The following is a 10,850-nucleotide window of genomic DNA, read 5'->3' on the forward strand; positions in this document are numbered from 1 at the left end:
CATTGCTGATGATGACGAAGAGACGACTCGAAACTTCAGAGCAGAGTGGAGAGACACGAACAAACCTCCAAAAGGTGGATGGCCTGTCCATGAAGCGCAGATCATTATGACTGGTAACAATGTTTATTTAAAAAAAAAAAACATTAAAGTCTTTACATGCTATTTGATATATACAATCACAGTATATTTGAAATGAATGTTTAAGTTATTAATGTGTTGTACTTCTAACATACTCTTATAACATGGTAGGTGGTGGTGAGGGCGCTAAAAACTCGTCATACTTGACTGGCATTTGTAAGAACGATTTATTGGGTGTTGTGCTTTACAATAAAATCCCCCAAATCACAAAATAAATTAAACCAGATATAATTTAACTTCAGTTTTGATTCAGTGTTGGCTGTTCATCTTAATTTGTATGGTCAAAGCACAGTATTTTTATGACAAATAAATATAATCCCCAAATATCTGTGGACATAATGCAGGGTTTTATTTATTTTATTTTTATTTTAGGAAAAGAAGGCGAACTAAGAAGAAAACTTAATGACCTAACAAAAATGCCCTGTCCTAAAATGAAGAGAGTACCTAAACCAAACAAAAAACTTCAAATTTCAGATGATAGTGACCTTGATGAACCACAGTTACCGGTGAGATAATTACTGCAAATATTAAATAAATGTATTGCAGGATTGTTTTATTTAAATCATTTTCATATATATATATATATATATTCATTTTAAACTCTTTTCCTCTCTGAATACAGCACAAAATAAGAAAGAAAACCGATGGAGCTTCAAGAATTAGATCCCGTCATATTCTACAGACATTTAAAGAGTCCAGTGAAGTTGAGCTACAGCAAAAAGTTAAGCAGCTCGAAAAGGAAAACACTTAAAAAGACCTTACCTTGATAAATGTTATTCTTCAGTAATTTAGATTCCAGAGTAATGTATTATAGTTGATCATACTGAAGTAATCTAGAACCACAATACAGACTCTTAATGTGCACTGTCTAATAGTTTAATAATACTGATTATTAAATAAAGTTTTTCAACATAACTTCATAATCCTACATTAATGACTATATGCATTACATTAGATCTGGTAATTCTTGTATTTTATCTCTTTTATTTTTTTGTAGCTAATGTTAATGACCCACAAAAAGGTCAGTTTGCCAATAACATAGAGCAAGTCTCTCAAGTATAATTGCAGGCATTGATGGTTTTGTTTTCACTTTGTATTAAATATATTACTAGAAATGATTATCATTTAATACTAAGGTTTTTTTCTCCAGAGATTCCAGACCTTTTGGACAATCTGAAAAAAATTGTAACAAAAGCCACATTTATCAGCAATGAAGACAAAAGTGTGTCACCATCAAGTGGTTCTGACAGCCCCACAGCAAATTGTTCTGAATCTGACAAAGAATCACCAAAACAGGTATAACACTCTTGGTCTACAATATTAGAAAGACAAGGTAAAAATATATATATTGAAAACAAATATTGGTTGTAAACAATCTAATGATGCTACATTATCAGTTATATTCATAGTTATAGTTGATAATAAGAATGTAATTGAATTATGGGTGTCACAGATTCACTGACTTTATTATGTCTGTAAATTAATAAACTTAGAATTGAGACATACTGTGGTCTTTAATAACACATTTCTGTAACAAAATCACAGCCTTACTGATAATGTATTCCACTTAACATAATATAAGAATAGTTTGGGGATAAACTTGTTTTTTATTTACCATTGTCTTTTAGGTGGAAATATTCCCAGGCACTGGAGTTTACATTGACAAACTGTCCTGGATCCTTGCAGAGAGGTGCAGCACGAATACGTCATATGCAAGAACCCTGACGGTTGCTGTCTTTGACTTTCCAACATTATTAAAGAGCAATCTTCGTGGTGGTGGCAGCAAGAGAGATCCAACTTCGGAGAAAAAGACACCTCTGGATCGCTTAAAGGTGGAAGCCATATATGGTATGTAAATGCTGTTGTACAAAATTTCTAACTCTCCTTTTTAACTGTATAGAACACAAAGGGTTAGCATTTGAAATGTTCCTTTGGCCTTTGTTTTAGTTTCAGAGACTAGAGTTAATTTATTAATAAATAATAATACCTTACATGTAGCAGCTGGAAAGATCCCAAAGTGCTCTACAGACTCACTTCACCCACCACCCTCTGGGGTGCAGCCATTTTGTACCAGCAGATTACTACACAGCAGTAAAGGTGGAGTCATAACAAATTTGTTAGACCTGATTGAGGGAAGCCTGACTTAGAATTCAGCCACGTCACTCTTTCAACAACACCTTGTAAATCACCTTGGATTAATGCTTCAGACATATTAATACATAATAATAATGAATAGTGCCATGGGATCCTTGACAATATAAACTTTCATGTCTCATTTAAATTTGACTTTTGAGCAAATACTTCACATTTCAGTCCAGTTGTGCCACATCAATGTAATGCTTAAGCAAGGTATTAATGGAGAAAAGACTGCCTTTGCATAGCTGCTTCGCCAAGTACAGATTTTACTATGAACTAGTGTAAGACAAGTTTAAGAGCATACACCAAAACGTTTAAATACACCCACACACAAAAATGTTGATTTACTGTGGCAATATGTAACTAATGAACCCTTCTCAAAGATATGTGGTATGTTTATTAAAAGATTTTTATATATCTATGTGCAAGTCATTAAATCTATGTGATACATGTTTTTTAGGGGCTACCTTGAAAAAATTGCCCAGTACCCCAAAGAGTGTAATTGGTGGTGCAATTAACAGCAAGATAAATGAACTACGACACAGAATGAAACCAGAGTGAAGATTTGAAGAACCAGATCTGTATTTTTTGTTTTGTTTTCAACAGGGTTGGGGTCAATTCCAATTCAATTTTTAATTCCCTTTTCAATTCAATTCCAATAAAGAATATTCTGTGAATGCAAAAAGTAATTGCAATTTTGAATTGATTTGTAGGAGGAATTGGAATTGAAAAACAGGAATTGACCCCAACCATGGTTTTCAGTGAGTGTTGTACAAATTGATAGGTCAGGGTTTCTGTAAAAACTTAATAGAGGCCAGCAGGCGTGCACGATCTGGGAAAAACTGCTCCACTACAACAGACCTCTTTCCCTTCGTTTTCTCTAAAAACCTCCTGATATCCTTCACTGCAGCTCTGACTCACCGAGGACGAGGAGGCGAGAGAGGAATCCGTGAAGCCGCCCTCACTGTCACTCCGAGCCGCGATGCTCCAGCGTGTAGCCGGACCTTTCCCCACCAAGCCGCTCGCTACCCCAGCTTCACTACTGTGCCACCACTTCTTTTACTGCCACTATTTACCAACACCGTCCGTGCTCCCTCCCAGCACCTTCTTAGTGCGTTTTTTCCACCCGGCGCCTCGGCTTGTACCGCCGAGCCTGGCCCTGCCTCCTCCTCGGCTACACCCTGTGTGTCTGTCCGCCCGTCTGCTGGCTGCTGAGGTTGTTCCTCGTCACTAACCAGCGCCCCGTGCACCGCCTCAACACCATCTCCCCCCGGCGTCTCGGTCGTCACTATCCCCCGCTGCCTCGACCCCGTCCCCCAGCTGTGCGTCATCGCCTCCGGGCAGCTCTTCCCCCGTCACGGCATCAGTGGTACCATCGGTCCGACCGGCGACTGTCTCCTCCGCCGGGGCTCGATCTCTGTCTGCCCGCTGCATCTGTGGCTGTGGGCCGGTGTCTCTATTCCTCCCCGCGTCGCCCCGCTCCTCCTCCCGCTCCCTGTCCTGCTCGGGACAGTTCCTCACGACATGCCCCTCGCTCCCACACCTGAAACACTTCATGGACTCCGAAGTAGCGAACACGACGTAGTCGGTATTGTCGATCTTAAATTTAAAAATGACATTAAGATCCTCATTGATGTTATTGAGGATCATATACAGCTGCCTTCGGAAGGACACGACGTGTTTCAGTTGCGGGGCTTTGCAGCCCAGCGGGACCCTCTTAATGCCGGACATCAGCTGCCCGAGCCGGTGCGGATGAACGGAGGGACGTTAGACAGCGTTACCTTCCGGGCAGGAGCAGCGAGCGGCAACACCGGGGTGAAAGTGTCGTCTAACACTGTGCCATTAGCCACTAGCTGATTGAGCAGATCAGTGGTTTTTAAGAAGATAACAATGGCAGCAGACTTGATATTTTCACACCCTGCTACCTCCCCAACCGCTAACACACACTGCTCTAGGGGGCAGAACTGCACCGGAGCGATCTTGACTCCATGGCGTCGGGTCAGTTTTTCAAAAGACGCATTCAGGGGGTCCGACCCCCCGACCCGGGAAGAACTACCGGTACTCCCCCCTCCCCTCCCCTGTTCCCCCACAATAAGAAAAGCACTGAAAACAGAAGACAAAATAAACAAACTGAAAAAAGTAAAGCAACAAAAAAACGCAGCCAAAGGACAGAGCTCTCAGCAGCACTCCCGCTCACTGCAGACCCCTCCCACACACTCCCAGCTGAGAGAGAGAGAGAGTTAGTGTCTGTCTGTCTCTCTCTCTCTGTAGATGCATCATAGGGAACATATGTAACAATCTCTCTTTTTGTTTACCAAAAATGAGAATGAACGTATTTCAAGTGGGTGTTGCCTTGGTTGGAAACGTTTTAAGATTATTTATGAAGTGTAAAGTGGATTTGTCTCAGTTCTCCGTAGTTTTCAATGTATGTGCCATTCAGTAGCGTTCATGTTACAGATGTGCCCTATGCAGTGGTAGGGTCAATAAAATGTCAGTAAAACTTTATTTTAGCAATTATGGAGGGGAAGAACTGCAAATAGCGGGTCCCCACTAATGATCTAATTTACCAACAACGTTTAAAATTAGGTCTTGCGAAGCTGCCAAATAATGCTGTATAATCGTATGTGTCTTCATACACCGGCTGCTATAGTCTGATAGCTTTGATTATATATACATATTTTCTCGTGAACCACAAATGCTATTTGCTTGATTTTTACAGAGTATGTTATAAATACCATTCTTATGAAGCCTGACAAATTGTATGCTGTAATTATGAATATTTTCAAATCATTTGTTTGTTTTTCCTAACATGTTACAAATGTTCCCTATGTGAAAGATGCATTATATCTTAATAACGTCTAAACAATTAAAGATATACAGATTATTATTTTCGGTAAAGTTATAACACATTGCTATTAACTATGTGTGTCAGTAAAAGTTTAAAAAATCCTAATAATTTTTTATTGATCCTGCAAAATAGGTGTTTAGGGAACATTTGTAACATTAGGGTTACGATTTGCCATAGACGCGGAATGAGTTTGATTGTGATGTTAAATGGGGTTTAAAGACGCAGTCGCCTCGGTGCTGATTACTATTGCTGTGTTTCTCCACTTCTACTCCATGCTTGGGAACGCCCACATCCAGTGACGTCAAAACCGGTGGAAAAGCGGGCCGGTTCAAAAAAGATCAGCTGGATCCCAGGCCGAGCAGCAGCTCCGGCTCCAGCACCGGCACCATGTCGCTGGAAAAGCGCTAAGTGAGCTCACAGTGAGCTCAGTGTAATGTCTGCTCTGGTGAGCTCACAGTGTGACCTAGTCGTGAGTTCACGTCTTCACTGGGTAGTCCATGACAACTTAATTGACTCAATTCTTGGGCTTAATTGGTCAAAATGACCATTGGTTGAAGGTACTCAGGGACTGATGTGTAGAGAGACTTATTAAACCTGCAGGATTGTGGTTTTCCCAGAACAGAATTAACCAGTGTAGCGTTATGTTGGGTGTATTCTGATAAGAGCATTTTAGCTCTGAGCTGAAGCACTGATCTAAAGAAGACCTCTCCCCCCAAATTTATCAGATTTCCTTAACTCATCAGCATGTGAACTGGTTTACATCAAAGTGACAGTCTTGGGAGGATGGCACCGAGAATGGGCCAAATAGCTTGGAATCCCTGCTGTGAGATGTCTGGGGAAGGGGGCCTGTAGGAAATAAAAACTCTTTGAAATGGACGAGAGCCGAAATCCCGACACAGAGCTACGAACCCGTGCCAACCGGCATTTCCAAAAGATGGCATGGATTGACATCAGTCATAAATCAAGCCCCCCTCCAATAGGACACTGGGGGCTGAAGCCGAAATCCAATCTCACAAACTAAAGAACCAATCACCTATTGATCTGACAGGCGTATAAAGGGTAACGCACGGCATCTCTCTCTCTCTCTCACCTAAACCAGTAACTCGCTGCCACAGCTCAACTTGTATCTCTGTTGCCAGAACCGGAACCATAAACCAACTAAGTCTTTACCAGCAACAGAAGGGTTAAACTGGGAGAAGGAGATTGAGCCGTACGAATAATTATTTTAAAGGACTTTATTAAATAAAGAACTTTAAAGACTGCGCTGCCCGCCTGTGCCCAGCCATCCAGCTGGACAATTGACTAAGTCGACTGAATACGAAAGTCATTTAAATAGCTATTTGAGTCTTAAGAAACTTGACCCTTGGAACGAACAGGGCCCTGCTTTCCTCAAAGACTTTGTCTTCAAGTAACTACGGTGGAACCCTGCTTACAAAGAAGATTTTGTGCACAACCTTGGAGCCTTCAAACCAGTGGAAAATCTGTTTGGAAAAGACTCTACATTCGCGAAACCCCAACTTCCAGGTGCATCGACTGAGTGGAAGTTCTTGGACAAAGCCGAACCGGACTGCCTTTGTTCCAAACCACACGGACCTCGTGCCGTGTGCTGTTATCTGAGCCCGAAGCCAGAGAGGCCTCTCTGCGACGAAGTTCAGATAAGTTTAACAGTTTGGAGTTCATGATTCATGACATTTGAGAAATCAATTAGAAATGTTAATCTGTGATTCATAACTCTAGAATGTGTAATATCATTTAGTTTTCTTAAATATAAATGTGTGTTGCATTCAACTGTTTTGTTGATAATTTTAGAAATAAAATCTGTCAACGCCGAGAAATATCTTCTCATTCCTGTTTAACTGTTTAGTCTGAAATTGACACAAGTTAATAGACACCAGATTATAGGTGGCCCTGCCTATCCTTAATCATTGAATAATAATCAGTTAAGGGAAATTGTGGTAACAAGTAATGATAGGATCTTTCTCTCCACCTAAACGTTAATGAGACTGATATATATATAACGAGAAGTTACCTGACATAAATACTAACCTGCGTAGTTATTGAATGTCTGACTAACAATACTAATGAGAGACTCACCTTCGTCTTACTAACCGGTATTGTAGTCAATGTGTTTATAACCTTTTTTGTTTAATGATTTGTGTGTTATCATATGCGATCCCATGGTCTTTGATTTGGTCACGGAAGTGATTTGTCTTTGATTTGTTGATCTAGAGTTGAATTTTAATTAGTTTTTCCCTTTTGTATAATTAGTGTAGTGCTACATTTAGTCTTTGTTTTTGAATAAATTTGACAATTTATATCTTTGGAATTGGTGTCTGCGTCCAATTATTACAGAAATTGAGTTCTACAAGATTCCAGGATTCGTGATAAGGTGATACTATAAATTCACTTCTTTAATTGAATTTTATAAGTGTACCTTACGCTACACCTTTGACCACCACGTCTTCCTCCTCCCACTGCTTGACCTCTATTGTGACCTGGATCACCTGTCGGCTCCATGTTATCGCTGTGTTGTTGAGGTGGATAGCACGCATTTCACTCGATACTCGTACCACAATGTGAAATCAATCATCAATAACCAGTTGGCAGTATTGGAAAAGCAATTACAAGGGCCTGCATACATACAGTAATGTCAAATCTGATGTGGAAGAACAATTCCTTTATCCCTCTGTTCTCCACCAGGGTTGTGCTGATCGCCTCGATTGGCAAGTTTGCAGTGTGAGGAGTGGATCCATGTCGTCGTTCCTAGGCACTTCACAGCTGTGTGGGTGGTCAGGAGCACCTGGTAGGGCCCTGTCCACCTGGGCTGTTGGGAGGACTTTCTCTTGTGTGCTTTGATATACACAGTCATCTTGCTGGAAGGGGTGGTAAACCTGCTGGGATGGTTCAGTCTGGGCGGCTTTCATCTGTGAATGGACAGCTTCGAAAGCACGTGTTAGTCCCATACAAAAAGACAACATAGCATCATCCATCAAGTGGATGTCCATTTCCCTTACAGACAATGGAGGAGTGATGGAGAGTCTCATAAGTCATCCCATAATAATCTCACACGGAGAAAGACCTGTTTTTCTCAATTTGCTGACGATTTCATTGTCATTAGGACTATAGGAAGGGGATCTGGACGTTTGAGTCCTGTTTGTTTGCATATATTAGACAGCTTATTCTTTAATATCCCATTTTGTTTCTCCACTGCTCCAGCTGACTGAGCCTGATGGGGCAGTGAAAATGTTGTTTACCTCGCAGGGCTTTGCATAGTTCCTGCACTATTGTCCCAGTGAAGTGAGTGTTCCTATCACTGGAAATTTCCCTGGAATGCGAAATCTACATATAACATCCCTTAACTGTATTTTTGCTACTTTTACTACTTCAGCCTTCCTACGGGATAGGCTTCAACCCATTTAGAACACCTATATATTATTACAAGTATATATTCATATCCACAACATTTAAGCTTTTGAACACAATCTATTTGCATATTGCAGGATTATGAGCTTGACAAATGTGGCAAGTTCTACAATATTGCTAAGCTGTTACTATAAAACCTGGGGCAAACCAATTTAAAAGACTGATGCACACATCCCCCCTTTGCCCGTGTGGCCAACACCATGCGCCACATGGGCAAACCAGGGAAAGAGTGCCTGTGAGGCAACCAATGCATTAGCAAATGTTTGAGCTCTCTTATGGAAGGTGCAGTGGCCAGTTGCAATTTCCTGGAGCTTTTACAGGGCATCTCAAATTAAATTTCATCCAGCCCCAGGTCATAAAAGTCAAACCCTAGTTACGACATACATAACACATACATTTTGTTGCTTCAAAGAGAATACAAAAGTCAGCAAAACATTCTTTTTTACAAATTCAGTTTGTAAACTGTATTGTACATATATTTGTTGCGTTTTGATTTATAAACATTATACATTGTACAAATCTTAAGTGAAGGGCAATGGACTGATTCTGACTTCATGGCTGTCATTCTATTCATTTGAATAATGTGACATCTCCACTAATAGTACATTATAAATTAAACTATCAATAGAAGAATATGTGCTACTGCGGACGTCATCTGAGCAGTTTCACAATATATTGTAGATTCCTATAATCTGGAAAACCTTTAATTATAGTATTTTAACTTATTTCTCCACTGAGTCAAGCATCACTTCAGCGTAGTGGACCTCAGCATTGGTCTGTTCAAGTTGCTGTGAGGCTGTCTTTAAAGCCGCGCCCTCGGCCTACTGTGTCTCAACAAGAACACCAGCATCTTCTCCATATGGGTCAGACATCGGTTCCTTCAGGACACGATTCATAATATGCATATCTGCCATGTGGAATAAATCAGTCTGAAGACACAATGTGTGGTTCACACAACATCAGAGATCGTCCTTATAAAAGGCATCTCTATCACATTAGTTGACATTCGCACAATCTATAAGGTTTCTAGTAAAGGGACAATTCAAAATAATAATAATCTTGATTCCAATTTATCTCATTTATCAAATTATTTCAGTACAGCACTCAGCTGTCGTCAGCAGCATCATATCTCCTGTGTTTATTGAATCAGCTTTACTTCCTAGTGTAGATACTCTTTTTGTGTGGAGTTGTCAAAGTTTCAAAACAATGTGCTTATCTTTGTCCTTTTATCTAACTTAAATACCTGAGAACATTACAATAACTATTACAGCAGCTCCTTCAACACCATAGTTAATAGTAGTTGGGTAAATGATGGCAGTTATTAATCTTTGTTTCTCAATTCATTTTTTACCAATAAACCATAATTTGAAATTATTTCCATACTCCTATTATTCCTATTTTCATTATTATTAGTTTTATGCGGTTGTCATCTAGTATGTGATGTATTCGTCTGTATCAACATCAATATTATTATCATTATTAATACAAGCAGTGTAAATTACCATTCATTACACTCTTGCTCTGTTTGTAATAAGTTATGAACCCTTACACGTACTTACAGTCTCTGCCTTGTCTCTGACTTCTCTCTCTCTCTCTCTCTCTCTCTCTCTCTCTCTCTCTCTCTCTCTCATCTCAGGCTGCTTGTCTGCTCAGGCGAACAGGGGGAGCAGAGGAGCACATACGGCCCTTGCCCCCTGCCCCCCTCTTCCTAATTGATAGGGTATTTCTGTTTGTGAAAGGACTATTTCCAAACAGTTTTATAACTTGCCATGACTATGTTTCATTAAATTAGTTATGTTACACCTTTAGTTATACCTGTAGTAACTTCATTATTTTCCCTCATATTCCAGTCAATCACCATCAGAGTCTCTCGTGGCAGTACATTTGTCTCACACAGAACAAACTCTCCTTTCTCAACCGCTTTCAATTTTGGATAACATCGCACTGCATCCCAACAGCTGTTCTTTCTCCTATTCCTAATTTCTTACAAGAAAATGCAAGTTATATTTGATCGATTTGTATTATTACTATTTATATACATTTCACTACATTATTGTAGTTAATGAATGTATTTAATCTTTGGAAAATAAGCCTTTTCATTGATCTCAATAATGATGTCCAGGTACTTCAGGAAAGCACATTTTCAAAAAATGTGTCCAGTCAATGATTTCCCCAACTAAGAACCTGCGTGGGCACTAAGACTGTCCTCCTGCGCGGCTCATGTCTTTATTGTGACACTTCCTCCTATTGAAGTCCAATCTACACCAGTACAGGTTCAGAAGAACTGTTCCCGAATCCAGATTGA

The sequence above is a fragment of the Amia ocellicauda genome, unplaced genomic scaffold (assembly GCF_036373705.1).
Source record: "Amia ocellicauda isolate fAmiCal2 unplaced genomic scaffold, fAmiCal2.hap1 HAP1_SCAFFOLD_46, whole genome shotgun sequence".
In the NCBI taxonomy this organism is placed as follows: Eukaryota; Metazoa; Chordata; class Actinopteri; order Amiiformes; family Amiidae; genus Amia; species Amia ocellicauda.